The sequence below is a fragment of the Phyllostomus discolor genome, chromosome 1 (genome assembly GCF_004126475.2).
Source record: "Phyllostomus discolor isolate MPI-MPIP mPhyDis1 chromosome 1, mPhyDis1.pri.v3, whole genome shotgun sequence".
Taxonomy (NCBI): Eukaryota; Metazoa; Chordata; class Mammalia; order Chiroptera; family Phyllostomidae; genus Phyllostomus; species Phyllostomus discolor.
This window is the reverse complement of record NC_040903.2, coordinates 62123506-62138263: the sequence shown is the minus strand read 5'-3', so window position 1 is coordinate 62138263 and position 14758 is coordinate 62123506. Positions and strand designations below refer to the sequence as shown.

General features: G+C 36.2%; 1 protein-coding gene and 1 non-coding gene across 2 annotated transcripts in view; one reads left to right on the top strand and one right to left on the bottom strand.

Annotated features, from left to right (window-relative positions):
- Positions 1 to 14758, top strand: part of PLXDC2 (plexin domain containing 2) — a 403365-nt gene that overhangs the window by 277972 nt on the left and 110635 nt on the right. The window lies entirely within an intron of this gene.
- LOC114493543 lies at positions 6782 to 6888 on the bottom strand. Its single transcript, XR_003684180.1, has one exon. It is a non-coding gene; the product is annotated as a U6 spliceosomal RNA (small nuclear RNA).

Sequence of the window (14758 nt, the reverse complement as noted above, 5' to 3'; positions counted from 1 at the left end):
CTACTCTTTGTATTGGTTGGATAATAAGACGTTGCAAAGGATATGGCTAAATGACATCTCAAATGAAATATCAAGAGAAACAAGGTTCAAGTATCTGTGGATTGATCACTTGAGAGAAGTTTACCCATTTCTCTCTAAGGTGTGTATGAATTTCCTAGAAGGAGAAACAGATAAGAGAAATAATCAAAATTGGTGTACTTTGGCAGTGACATTCCAGTATTTTGTAATTTTTTTAGCCTAATAAAATATCTTTATGGTAGTTGTTTTGATTAGATTCTGAATTGTATTTCTTTTCATGTTCTACAGATTTTATCATTTAAATATATTTATTAAAAAGGAATTTATTATTTCTGCACTAAAACAAGTTACATATACAAATGGTAAATAAGAAATAAAAGCTGTAATGGTTAGAAAAATATTCTCATTATTTTCAAATGATGTGACTGTCAAAATACAAAGCCCCCTTCCCAAAAGAATGTACAGACAGGTTATTAGAATTAGTTTGGGAGTTGAACAAGATTGCTGAGTATAAAATCAATATACAAAGACAATTGCATTTTTGAATGCCACCACAAACTGTAGGAAAATATAATTGAAAATAAAGATTTTAATAATAATAGCTTCAAAAAAAGGCTACCTACATTGGAGTTAATCTAAAAATGATGTAAAAGACATTTTTTCAATTAATTTATTTTTTTATTGTAATTGTTGTTCCAGTACAGTTTTCGGTCCTTTACTCCCATCCCCACCACCCCGCCCTAGTTTCTGTCCATGTGTCCTTTATACTTGTTCCTGTAAACCCTTCCCCTTTTCTCCTGAAATTCTCTCCCCTCCCCCTTCTGGTCACTGTCAGCCTGTTCTCTATTTCAGTGTCTTTGGTTGTATTTTGTCTGTTTGTTTTGTTGTTTGGGTTTCTGTTAAAGGTGAGATCATATGGTATTTGTCTTTCACTGCCTGGCTTATTTCGCTTAGCATAATCCTTTCCAGTTCTAGCCATGCTGTCACAAAGAGTAGGAGCTCCTTCTTTCTTTCTGCTGTGTAGTGTTCCATTGTGTAAAAGTACCATAGTTTTGTGATCCATTCATTTACTGATGGGCACTTAGGTTGCTTCCAAAACTTGGCTATTATAAATTCTGCTGCTGTGAACACTGGGGTGCATAAGTTCTTTTGGATTGGTGTTTCAGGGTTCTTAGGATATAATCCTAGCAGTGGAATTGCTGGGTCAAAAGGCAGATCCGTTTTTAGTTTTCTGAGGAAATTCCATACTGTTTTCCATAGTAGTTGTACCAGTCTGCAATCCCACCAACAGTGCACTAGGATCCCTTTTCTCCACAACTTCTCCAACACTGTTGTTCGTTGCTTTGTTTATGATGGCCATTCTGACTGGTGTGAAGTGGTATCTCATTGTGGTTTAAATTTACATCTCTCTGATAGCTAGCGATATTGAACGTTTCATGTGTCTCTGGATCCTCTGTATGTCCTCCTTGGAGAAGTGTCTGTTCAAGTCCTTTGCCCATTTTTTAATTGGGTTGCTTGTCTTCTTAGAGTGGAGTTGTGTAAGTTCTTTATATATTTTGGAGATTAAACCCTTGTCCGAGGTATCATTGGCAAATATGTTTTCCCATATAGTTGGTTCCCCTTTCATTTTACTGATGATTTCTTTAGCCATACAAAAGCTTCTTAATTTGATGAGGCCCCATTTGTTTATTCTTTCCTTTATGTCTCTTGCTCTAGGGGACATATCATTGAAAATGTTGCTGTGTGAAATATCTGAGATTTTCCTGCCTATGTTCTCCTCTAGGACTTCAATGCTGTCACGGCTTATATTTAAATCTTTTATCCACCTTGAACTTATTTTTGTGTATGCTGTAAGTTGCTGTTCAAGTTTCATTTTTTTGTACATAGCTGTCCAGTTCTCCCAACACCATTTGTTGAAGAGGTATTTTTATTCCATTTTATGTTGCTGCCCCCTTTGTCAAATATTAATTAACCATAGAGACTTGGGTTTATTTCTGGGCTCTCTGTTCTGTTCCACTGGTCCATGTGCCTGTTTTTATGCCAGTACCAGGCTGTTTTGATTACAGTGGTCTTGTAATACAGTTTGGTATCAAGTATTGTGATCCCTCCTACATTGCTCTTCTTTCTCAAAATTGCAGCAGCTATTCGGGGTCATGTGTGGTTCCATATAAATTTCTGAAGTGTTTGTTCTATGTCTGTGAAGTATGCCATTGGTACTTTAATAGGTATTGCATTGAACCTATAAATTGCTTTGGGTAGTATGGGACGTTTTGATGATGTTAATTCTTCCCATCCATGAACACAGTGTATGTTTCCATTTGTTTGTGTCTTCTTTGATTTCTTTCTTTAGTGTTGTGTAGTTTTCTGCATACAGGTCTTTTACCTCTTTGGTTAGGTTTATTCCTACGTATTTTATTTTTCTTTTTGCTATATCGAATGGCATTTTTTTTCTTGATTCCTGATTCTGCTGTTTCATTGTTAGTATACAAAAATGCCTTTGATTTCTGGATATTGACTTTATATCCTGCTGTTTTGCCAAATTCATTTATTAGGTTTAGCGGTTGTTTTGCGGAGTCTATAGGATTTTCTATGTACACTATCATGTCATCTGCAAACAATGACAGTTTTGTTTCCTCCTCTCCGATTTGAATTCCTTTTATTTCCTTTTTTTGTCTGATTGCTGTGGCTAAAACTTCCAGCACTGTATTGAATAGAAGTGGTGAAAGTGGACACCTTTGTCTTGTTCCTGATCTTAGTGGAAAAGACTTTAGTTTTTGCCCATTGAGTATGATGTTGGCTGAAGGTCTCTCATATATGGCCTTTGTTATGTTGAGAAATGCTCCCTCTATTCCCACTTTGCTGAGTGTTTCTATCATAAATGGGTGCTGTACCTTATCAAATGCCTTTTCCACATCTATTGATATGACCATGGGTTTTTTGTCTTTGCTTTTGTTTATGTGGTGTATTACATTTACTGATTTGCAAATGTTGAACCATCCTTGCATCCCTGGGATGAATCTCACTTGGTCATGGTGTATGATCCTTTTAATGTATTGTTGGATGTGGTTTGCCAATATTTTGTTGAGGATTTTAGTGTCTGTGTTCATCAGTGATACTGGCCTGAAGTTTTCTTTCTTTGTTGTGTCTTTATCTGGTTTAGGGATTAGAATGATGTTGGCTTTATAAAAAGAGTTTGGGAGTCTTCAATCATTTTGGATTTTTTGAATAGTCTTTGAAGGATAGGGATTAGCTCTTCCTTAAATGCTTTGTAGAATTCTCCCGTGAAACCATCTGGTCCAGGGCTTTTGTGTGTTGGGAATTTTTTGATTACTGCTTCAGTTTCATCTGCTGTTATTGGTCTGTTCAAGCTTTCTGCTTTTTCTTCATTGAGTTTTGGAAGATTATATTTTTCTAGAAATTTGTCCATTTCACCTAAGTTTTCAAATTTCTTGACATACAGTTCTTCATAGTAATTTCTTATAATCCTTTGTACTTCTGTGGCATCAGTTGTAATCTCTCCTCTTTCATTTCTGATTGTGTTTATTTGGGTCCTCTCTCTTTTTTTCTTGATGAGCCTACTTAAAGGTATGTGGATTTTGTTTATCTTTTCAAAGAACCAGCTCCTGGATTCATTGATCCTTAGAATTGTGCTTTTAGTCTATATGTCATTTAATTCTGTTTTGATCTTAATTATTTCCTTCCTTCTACTTGTTTTGGGCTGTCTTTATTGTTGTTCCTCAAGTTCTTGTAGGTGTAGGGTTAGGTTGTTTGTTTGAAATGTTTCTTTCTCTTTTAGGTAGGCCTGTATCACTATGAAATTCCCTCTCGGGACTGCCTTGGCTGTGTCCCATAAGTTTTGGGTTGTTGTGAGTTCATTTTCATTTGTTTCCAGGAACTTTTTGATTTCTTCCCTGATTTCATTCGTGATTTCACTCATGACCCATTCATTGTTTAATAGCATGCTATTCAATCTCCATGATTTTGAGTGTTTTGGGTTTTTTCCCTTGAGGTTGCTTTCTAGTTTCAGTCCCTTGTGGTCTGAGAAAATGCTTGGTATGATTTCAATTTTCTTGAATTTGTTGAGACTTGTCTTGTGTCCTATCATGTGGTCTATCTTTGAAAATCTTCCATGTGCATTTGAAAAGAATGTGTATTTATTTCTTTGGGATGAAGGGGTATATATAATATCAGTTAAGTCCATTTCATCTAGGGCCTTGTTCAATGCCACAATATCTTTGTTGATATTTTGTTTGGAAGATCTATCCATTTCTGACAGTCGGGTGTTAAAATCCCCTACTATAATTGTATTGCTATTAATATCTTTGTTGAAGTCCTCAAAGATTTTCTTTATGTATTTGGGTGTTCCTATGTTGGAGACATATATATTTACAATGTTTGTGTCTTCTTGGTGGATTCTTCCATGAGTATTATGAAGTGACCTTCTGGGTCTCTCTTTATGGCCCTTTTTTGGAACTCTATTTTGTCTGATATGAGTATTGCTACCCCAGCATTTTTTTCCTGTCCGTTTGTTTGGAAAATTTATTTCCAGCCCTTTACTTTCATTCTTTGTAGGTCTTTTGTCCTGAGGTGGGTCTGTTGTAGGCAGCATATGTGTGGGTCATGCTTTCTTATCCATTCAGCTATTCTATGTCTTTTGATTGGAGCATTTAATCAATTTACATTTAAGGTTATTATTAATAGGTACTTATTCCTTGCCATTTTCATACCTGTGTTCCTCTCTGTCTCTCTCTTTTCCTTCCTTTCCTTAAAGCAGTCCCTTTAGCATCTCTTACAGAGCTGGTTTGGTGGAGGTGTACTTTTTTAGACTTCTTTTGTCTGGGAAGCTCCTTATTTGGCCTTCTATCTTAATTGAGAGCCTTGCTGAGTAAAGTAGTCTTCACTGCAGATCTCTGGTTTTCATTACTTGGAATATTTCTTGCCATTCTCTTCTGGCTTGGAGTGTTTCCATTGGGAAGTCAGCTGCTAACCTTATCAGGGCTCCCTTGTATGTTATTTCCTGTTTCTCCCTTGCTGCCTTTAAGATTCTCTCTTTGTCTTGGAATTTTGCCATTTTAATTATGATGTGTCTTGAAGTGGGACTCTTTGAATTTCTCTTGATTGGGACTCCCTGTGTTTCCTGGATTTGTGTGCCTTTTTCTCTCATCAAATTAGGGAAGTTTTCCATCATTACTTTTGCAGATAGGTTTTCTATCCCTTGCTCTTCTTCTTCTCCTTCTGGTATCCCTATTATATGGATATTATTACGTTTCATATTGTCTTGCATTTCTCTTAAACCCTCTTCATTCTTTCTGAGCCTGTGTTCCTTTTCTTCCTCTTTCTGTGTGTTTTTCCTACTTTGTCTTCCAATTCGCTGATCCAATCTTCTGCTTCATTGAGCCTGCTTTTGATTCCTTCTACTGTGTTCTTCAGTTCAGAAATTATATTCTTCATTTTCTCTTGGCCCTTGTTGATAGTTTCTATTTCCTTTTTCATGTTGATATAGTTTGCAGTGAGTTCATTGTAGTTTCCCTGTAGTTTTCTGGTAACTCATTGTGAGCTCATTGAGCTTCCTGATAACCATTGCTTTGAACTCAATATCTGATGGTTGGGTTGCCTCTATTTCATTTAGCATTCTTTCTGAGGCTTCCTCCTTTCCTTTCATTTGGATATTGTTTCTTTGTCTTCCCATTGTTCATGAGACTCTTCTTGTTAGCCTCAACTTCTTAAATTGATCTGCTCTGACTCCCTGGGTTTATGGTAGGAACTTCTGTGGTGGAATACCTGTGAGATTCAGTGTTACAGTCTCCTTGATCTCCTGAGCTCACTAGTCTTGGGCTGTCGTTTAAGTTGGCTCTGTATTTGTCTTTAGGTTTTGATTGTTGTTGGGTCTTTCTTTGGTGGGTCCTTCCCCCCAGCTGGTTAACTGAGGGTCCCTTTGTCTATCCCCTGTTGTATTTTGTTGTGCTGGTGAGGGCAGGTTGTGTTGAAGCTGGTTCTTCTGTCTGTACAAGGTTTTGAGGATTCTCTTTTGCTCTTGTTCAGTGGTTTGTACTGGGTAGTTTTCTCCACTATTAGTTGTATTTCCAGATAGGTCCTGGATTGAGGTTTGTGTGGTTTCTCCTTCCTCCTTCACCTTCTTCTGTTGTTATCTGTTAGTGGTTCCTAACAGGTTATTGGGTTTCCTCTTCCAGTGGGTATCCTGGTGTTCACCACTTTCACCTACTCTTTTTTGTGATCACTTGGAGGGGGAACACAAAATGGTTTAAGGCAGCAAGAGAGTATTCTATGATATTTACCATAGCACCCTGAAGAGAAGGGATAGGAGATCCTTTGGCTATGTATAGTGTTAACCGTGATCTTCCAGCCAACTAGCCACTTTTTAGAAAGGATGGAAAGAAGATAAGACTCTTGTTGGGGAGGGAAGGATTGTGAGTTGGATCTAGGAAGCAGTGAAGTTGTGGGAGGTCAGATTCTGAGGTAAGGTGAGAGTAAAGGATAGTAAATAGGAGTAGTATGTAAGAGAATAGAGTTAATCACTACAATAATAGAGTTTGGGAAACTGTGAAGTAGGCTAAGATCTGGGAGGGGTGTTGTGAAGTATTTACAATTGTATGGAACATCTATTACGTACAATAATATTAGAGCAACAATCATATGACAGAATCTCTATGTGATCTGGATAACAAGAATAGGGAGTATAGGACCTTGAGTAGTGTGCTAATGGAACACAAGTGATGTGAAGGACAGTAAATTGGCAATACACAAAAATATGGAATGCTTCACGAATTTGCATGTCATCCTTGCACAGGGGCCATGCTAATCTTATCTGTATAGTTCCAATTTTAGTATATGTGCTGCTGAAGTGAGCACATAAAAGACAGTTTTGAGAAAATTACTTTTAAATGTGAAAGATATCTAAGACTACCTAAATGAATCAAATTATTTACCATTTTCATGGGTGGGGAGACCCAAAATTAAAAGGAATTTCCACCCAAATTGACATAATTTCAGTGCAATTTCAAAGTCTAACATGATTATTTTATTTTCAGATGTGTGTGTATATTTATATCTTGACAAATTAATCTCAAATTACATATGGAAGAACAGAGGGCCGGGGTAGTAACTGTTACTTAAAGAAAAAGACAGGTGATGGTCTTTTGATTTACTAGATATGAACACACAGAAATAAGACATTGTAACATCCACCTAGGAATATGAATACTGACCAGTGCATCAAAATAGAAACTATAAGAGGAGTCATACAGATTTATGAAAATTACACTTATCGTTAAGTTGATATTTCAGGTCAGTAAAAAAGGATGAAATTTTCCAAAAATTTTATTGGGTTATTGTTCTAGAAAAGAAGCACCAATTGACTGATTTTTTACCCTTTAAAATAATATTAAGTAGAAGAAAAAATGTGTCAAGTAAATTTATAAAATATTTAGAGAACATCGGGGTATGGAAGAATATCACTATAATATCAGAAAAAGAAGTGCCTTAAGAATACACAAAAAGCACAAACCATAAATAGTAATCCGATTTTTTTTTAAGCTAGAAAACGAATCCTAAAAAACAATCAGAAAAAGGCAAGGAATTTTCAGCCACTTCACAGAAAATGAAACTTTAATGGCAAATAAACTTCTGAGACAAATATTGAATGTTATTCTTAATTGAACCTTACTGGTGACTAATGTAATTAATCAAAGTACCTGAATAATTTTAATTGAGTAATGTAAATAAGTGCCACAATGCAATATAATTTTACACCAACCAGATTAGCAAAAGTTAATTTAAAAGTGTGATGATATTTCCCTGGCCGGGTGGCGCAGTGGGTTGGAGCATCGTCCCGTTCACCACAAGGTTGCGGGTTTCATCCCTGGTCAGGGCACATTCTTAGGCTGGGGTGCCTACAGGAGGAACTGATTGACATTTCTCTCTCACATCGATGTGTATCTCTCTCTCCCTCTGTTTCAAAAATAGGTATGCATATTCTCAGGTGAGGATTTTTAAAAAGTTTATAAAAAAGTGTGACAATATCAAACTTTGATAGTGATATAAAGCAAAATGTACAGATGTAACTACTTAGAAAAACAATTTCCCATTATCCAGTGGAATTTCACATGTGCATGCCCTGTGAGCTACCACATAGCTTCTGGATTCATACATTAAAATACCTTGGACAGATAAGGTCACATGTAGAACTGTTTAATGATAGCAAACAAATTGAGACAATATGAATGTTCAATATGAATGTTCTCAAGAGTCTAATGGTAATTTAACTGTGATTTGTTCACATGGTGTGGACTATGATACAGCAGTGAAAAGTGAATAAAACACAGCTACTTACACAACAGGGATGAGTCTCTCAGGAATGTAGATTTACACAAAAATAAAGACTTTCAGAAAAATTCTTACCATACAAGTCAGTTACTTTGAAGTCTAAATGTATGCAAAGCTAATTATTTAGAGATGCAAATATACAGCATAAAAACTATAAAGAAGATAAAAGAAATGTTAAACAAAAATTTATAATAATGATTAGTTCTCAGGAGGGAAACAGTGCATGTTAAAGGTCAAATTTATGCTTTATTATATATAACTATGTATGTCTATATACACAGATATATCTTTTAGTCTGGTTTGTAGGTAAACTGATATGTGGGTGCTCACTGCTTTCTTACTCATATGTGCATAAAAGCACATATTCTATGCATGTAATATGAATTTTTAAACTTTATTTTTAAAACCATTAAAATGCAGTCACATATATAAACAAATCAAAATTGATTGAACATCTCAAAATATCCATATCTGAATATATGTGAATATTTGAACATGTATTTAATAATTACAGAATCTAAATAGTACTTGCAGAACTTCCAAGGTCAAGAAAAAATGCTTTGTCCATATCTTGATCAAAATAAATACATTCAGTCAAATTTTTTGCCAGTAGAACTATAGGAAGTAGAATCTTTAACATTTGAATTAGGATCTAATTTGTGAGATAATTTGCATAATTTGGAAAATACTATCCAAATGGTCTCAGTGACCATATCCCAAGTGAATACAAGTAATTCTATGCAGGAACTGTGCTAGAAGAATGTATATTCTAATAAACCCTCCCCTGAGTCAACTCTAGGGAGAGGTGACTCTGAATAAACTTGATTTTTTTATTTATATTTATTTATTTGTTTGTTTATCTTTTAGTTTGAGGGAGAGAGTCGGGAGAAAAATACAGAGCACAGATATAGAAAGTAAGTGTTAGGACTTTCCCCAGTCTCTCACTGCTGTCAGTAATTACAGTGTTCAAAAATAGGGTAGATCAATGTTATGTAAGAAAACATATCTGTGAAAATAAATGCATTTTTGAAAAGTTACGTGTAGGTAATATTGACCAAAGTATTGATGGGGCGGTGCATCTGGGTCAGCAAAATGGTGAAGCCGTGCCCAAAGTACTTCCAGAGGAAATAACATGAATTTTTCTGTGCTTCAGATTTTATGATCGAAATATGTTGTATATTGATTTACACAATCCACAGACTCTAAAATGTGTTCTCTCTCTCATGTATATAAATATATTATATATTTTATATATGTATATGTACATATACAAATATATGTGTTTATGTATGCATATACCCATATATAAATGTGTACCCATACATGTGTGTGTATATATACACATAGCACATGCACATATATGTATATTAAAGCCATATATGTAAATTGTTTTCTCAAACAGAGCAATTTTTTCTTTCAGCAGCTAATGTTTTGAGTGTTCACATTGTAGGGCGTATGGGAATTACAAAGTACAAAGTGTAATATGAATATACAATTGGGTCAGTGCTTTTTGCTATGGTTATTTTGTTGCTCTCATTGACCACTCATCACCCTAAGGGACCAGGCTGCTAAAACATGTGAAAAAATATAGTGATGATCACAACTCCGAAATGATCACAACTCTGAGACTATAAAAAGGCACACGTCTCAGGGAAGGTGGAAGCATGGAAGCATCAGAGAGATTTGAGCCTGACCCTAGGACCGCAAAGATAAGAGGGCAGACAGGAGAGGAATCTGTGCAGCTGCAGAAGGGCCTCTATGGAGCTCTGCCTGTGAGAGAATGTCAAGGCCATGCCGATGCTCCATGTGCATGTGCTGAATGTGGAATTGCAGCTATGGTTGTGTGGTCCTTTTCACTGATTCATGTGCATAGCAATGTTGTTTAATGTTATCTATACTTATCTATCATCTACCTAAACAGTAGATATCTGAGCCATCTGAGGCAACAGTTGGGCTGTAAGGAGCAGGCCCTAGCCTGGGGAGTGGTGGTGCAAGGCTGATGGCCGTCTTTGACAAAGTGCCCCTCTTCTACTCCCTTTTAGCTTCTTGCCTGCCTAGATGAATAGTATTTCTCTTTCACTGAAAAGGGAGGGACAAAGAAGAGATTGTCAGTACATTCAAGACCGTTCATGACCCTACTTGGATGGATTCTGGTTCAACTTAGGGATGAGACTTCTATCTCTCCTAGAAGTGTAGTGATGGAAAACAACAACATCCCTAGAAGAATGGAGGTGGGAAATCCTCATAATTTAAAAAATGTACAGTAAAATTTACTTTGTAAACTAGAGAATGGATAAACTACATTTCTGGACAGAAATCCAAATGAGCTACTCTCCTTCTAGGAAATATTTTACTTTAAACATAACTGATTTTTAAAGTAAGACATACAGAACTATGATTATTGCATAAGTACAGTGATGTCTGAGAATATAGTGGCTCTCTGAAGGTGGCCTCTCTTTACATTTGGCCACCCTCCTTCCAGGGCTGTTATTGGACATTTAAAAAATGGATTTCAGTGATAGTTTATAAGTCTTAGAAAAAGAAGGGACAGTTTTCATTGTTCCCCATATTGGACCACTGTGGGTGGGGGGTGGCGGCACAGTGGTAGTAATGGCAGTAGAGTAAAAAACAGAACAAGGAGCGACCTCCCCTCTCTTGAGAATAACAGAGTCTGGATAGAAGCCCAGCTGACAATTTCTCTCTGTCCTAGATAGTTCCCAAAGGGATTATTTGGGAGGACTTCCACAGGAGACTTATATTCATAAGTCAGGAAGTCAAGTGGTTGCCTTCTAGAAAGACTGCCCACAGGGAGCGAAATCCAAGATGGAATTCAAAACAGAGTCCTTGCACACATGGGAAGCATACCGGGAAACCAGGACCTGGGGTCCTGGGGACTGCCTGCCAGCTAAAATTTGACTACCACGTGTGAGTCCAGAATTTGACAACGGATCCCTGAATCTTCAGTCTAGGAGCATGAATAATTTAAATCAACCCTCCTTGACTCCCCCATGTAGGAGTAAGTCTTTTGAAAAATTATAGAATATGCCCTACTAGACAGGATGAACTTCGTTTTCAAGTAACAAGGAGCAACAGGCCAATGCCTCCATGAGAAGCCATGTGGTTCATGCACTACATACCTCCAGGGGGCACCATTCTGCAATGTGAATGTAATTATCTGTGGAAATCCTAGCGAGTCAGAGCATTTTGAAAGGAGAGAGGAGAGGAACTGTTGACATTGACCATTGCACATTAATATGTGTTTACCATGCATTCACACATGCTAAGAACAAATTACATTGATTTGACAAAATGGAGAAAACAAAAACTATAGTCAATTTATTAATATTTCAAAATGAAAATGAAAGAATTTACATATTTTTATCTTTCTTCATGTACACAATTCTGGCTCCCACTTTTTCTCTCTGGAGTTGGAGAGAGGCACTTTCTATAGCCAACAGAAATTTTTATATTGGTAATTTCATTAACATAACTTGCAGCCAATAACCAAGTGTGATCTGTTGCTTTTTTCCCCAGAGGATGACTTTGTTGTAATTTGTAATACCCAATGGTGCCAATTAAGGCAATAGAATAAAGAGCGTATGAGAGGAGCTATATATTAACATATGTATTTACAATTTCTCATTATATAAAATAGATTTGATATATTTTACTTTGACAGTTGGTTGGAATTGAGAAAGGAAAATATTTTGTGACTGACAATATCGTTGGTTGCTTGTGGAGCCAGTGGTCAGTGAGCTCACATGAACTTCAGAAATTCTTTTTCTTCCTGGCTGCATTTGTAAACCACTATCCTCACAGTGAACTGCTGGTCTAGAGGAACAATTGTATCCAGAGGAAGTGTGTTACACGAAACCTGTCATTGTTCAGTCGCAGCTGGCCGACAGTTACACTACCAGATAACTCACCACAACTTTTAATTTTCAAATTAGCAATTGCTGCCACACATGGCTTTGTTTAAAAGGTGGACTGAGTTACAAACAAGTTTTGTCTGCAGTGGGGTAGTCTATAGCACGTGATGTATTATGATTTCATAAAGTGGTATAAAATACAAGTTGAGTTATGATCAGACGTCATCTGTCTGTTTGCTTCAAGCAAGGTGTCCACCACAAATACTGAGCAATTGGTAAACAATAACCACAAACAATGCCCAGTTAAATAACTCAATTCTTCATGAATACAAATGAAACAGATCGTATGTGAAGTTAATGAGGAATGAGTTTAAAAAATCTGTTTTCTAAATCCGTGTGGATGGAAGACCATACATTCGATTCATGTGTGAGGATCCCAATACATATGTCATGGAAGTGGCAGTGGCGGCATACACCACCGTCATTTTCACTCTGAAAACAACGTTTAATTATCACTGTTCAGTGCCATACAGGCATTCTCATCAGCTCCATCCTCTCCTCTGGGGTCAAAATATCAACTGAACGATGATGAGGTAGAATATCCTATGCAGCCCTTTATACATTAATGTTTCACAGAATGTTTCACAGGCAATTACAGCCTCTTCGTGCTTCCTTTATTACTATGACAATTTCAATTAAATGAAGCAGCCATTTACAACCAGTAGGCTAATATTTTTACAAGCTGCTTATTCCATCATAACATAAGGAAATGTATATCTAATGAAGAACTTGGACATTAAGGCTTTTTGTTGCCTGTTGCCTTGCAGTTAGATCAGTGGTACGCCTTACCCCAAACTGGAATAGTGCAAAGGAATGAATGTCATGCCATTTGGATCTGAAGCTCAATTTTGAAGTCATATAAACATCTTAGTTCAAGCCTAATCAACTACTATGCCTTAAACAGAGAAGACTTCAAGGGGTAAAAATTAGAGAGAATTTAATAGATTGGTTATTTTCAGCAAAGTTTTATTTTAAGCACTGTTTTCAAGTGCTATTCATTTACCAACTTACTCAAACCTCACAGCAGCTCAATGATAATGATGCCATTACTCCTCCTTTGAGTAGATAAGAGAACTGAGGCCCAGAGACATGAAGGCCCTGGCCAGGAAATAACTGGCTTGTACTGTTAAATAAATTATCTAATTGTATGTCACTCACCTACCAATTTAAGAGTCACTTGGTATATTGCAGTAGAGGAATCTAACTTCAACCTACTTATACAAGTTGCCAATTAAAGGAACAGAGGCTAAAGTAATACGAGTTATAATAAAAAGTAGTAGGATTTGAAATGACTACAACTTTGTTCTAAGGCGTAGGTGTTGGAATTTTCAGAGAGAACAGGTCTCTTCTTCCTCAAACTCCTTGTTTAAGTATGAAATCCAGTGAGGAAGAGGATGTGGTTCTCAAAACAATGAATTCTGAAATATATTGTAAAGAGGTCATAATATTTGGAATTAGAAGACTGATTCTAGCTATGTGGCTTTAAGCAAATTACCCAGCTTTATTACATGCCTCATTTAGTAAAGGGAAATGATAATATTCTTTTCAAAGTTATTATAAGGATACATTGAAGAGAGTACATGAAAACAATGTAATTGGTAAAGGTGAACAGGTATTTGTTAATTTCACTATATCACAGTAGTATTGATGAATAATAAATATGTAACTATAGTTAGTAAATATAAAATGACTGAGGAGGGTTTATTCATATCAAGACTTACAATGATAGAATCCTCAAATGACTTGAAAACATTTAGATTTAAAACTAGATTGTTTGCTCTGGTTGGGTAGCTCAGTTGGTTAGAGCATTATCCTGACACGCTAGGATTGCGGATTTATCTGTGGTCAGGGCACATACAAGGAGCAACCAATTAATGCATAAATGAGTCTCTTTCTCTCTGACTTTCTCTCTCTCTCCCCCTTCCTCTCTCTATCTAAACAAAAAAATAGTTTTTTAAGTGACTACAAGCCTTCGGCAGAAAGCAGTGCAAAGAGAGCCTTCAAGATGCAACAGCAAAGCTGTCGATTAGAGTTGAACTCAAAACTTGACGCCAGGTTTACTAGTAAAGGCTGAAGAGAAGTTCACTGTGTTAGCTATCATTTGAAATTCAAAAAACCAAACACATTTGCCTCTCTTATTTGGATCGTTCAAACGGAGGTATCTTTCTGGTTACCAGGTTATCTGGATAACAATTTGTCTGCAAATCTAATGGCTAGATAAATAAGTGATATTTAAAGAAAAGCATAAAGTGAGCAAAAAAAGAAGACATTTTATGATTAGCCCTTCAAATAACTATAACTGTTTAAAAAACTCAATAATCATATTAATACTATTATATATATATATATATATATATATATATATCCTAAATTACCTCAAAATGTGAAAAAGCAAGAAGAATATTTTTTCTGTACAACTGGACATGCCCGAGACAGCTAAAGAAAAGAAGTAAATGTAAATAATGCTA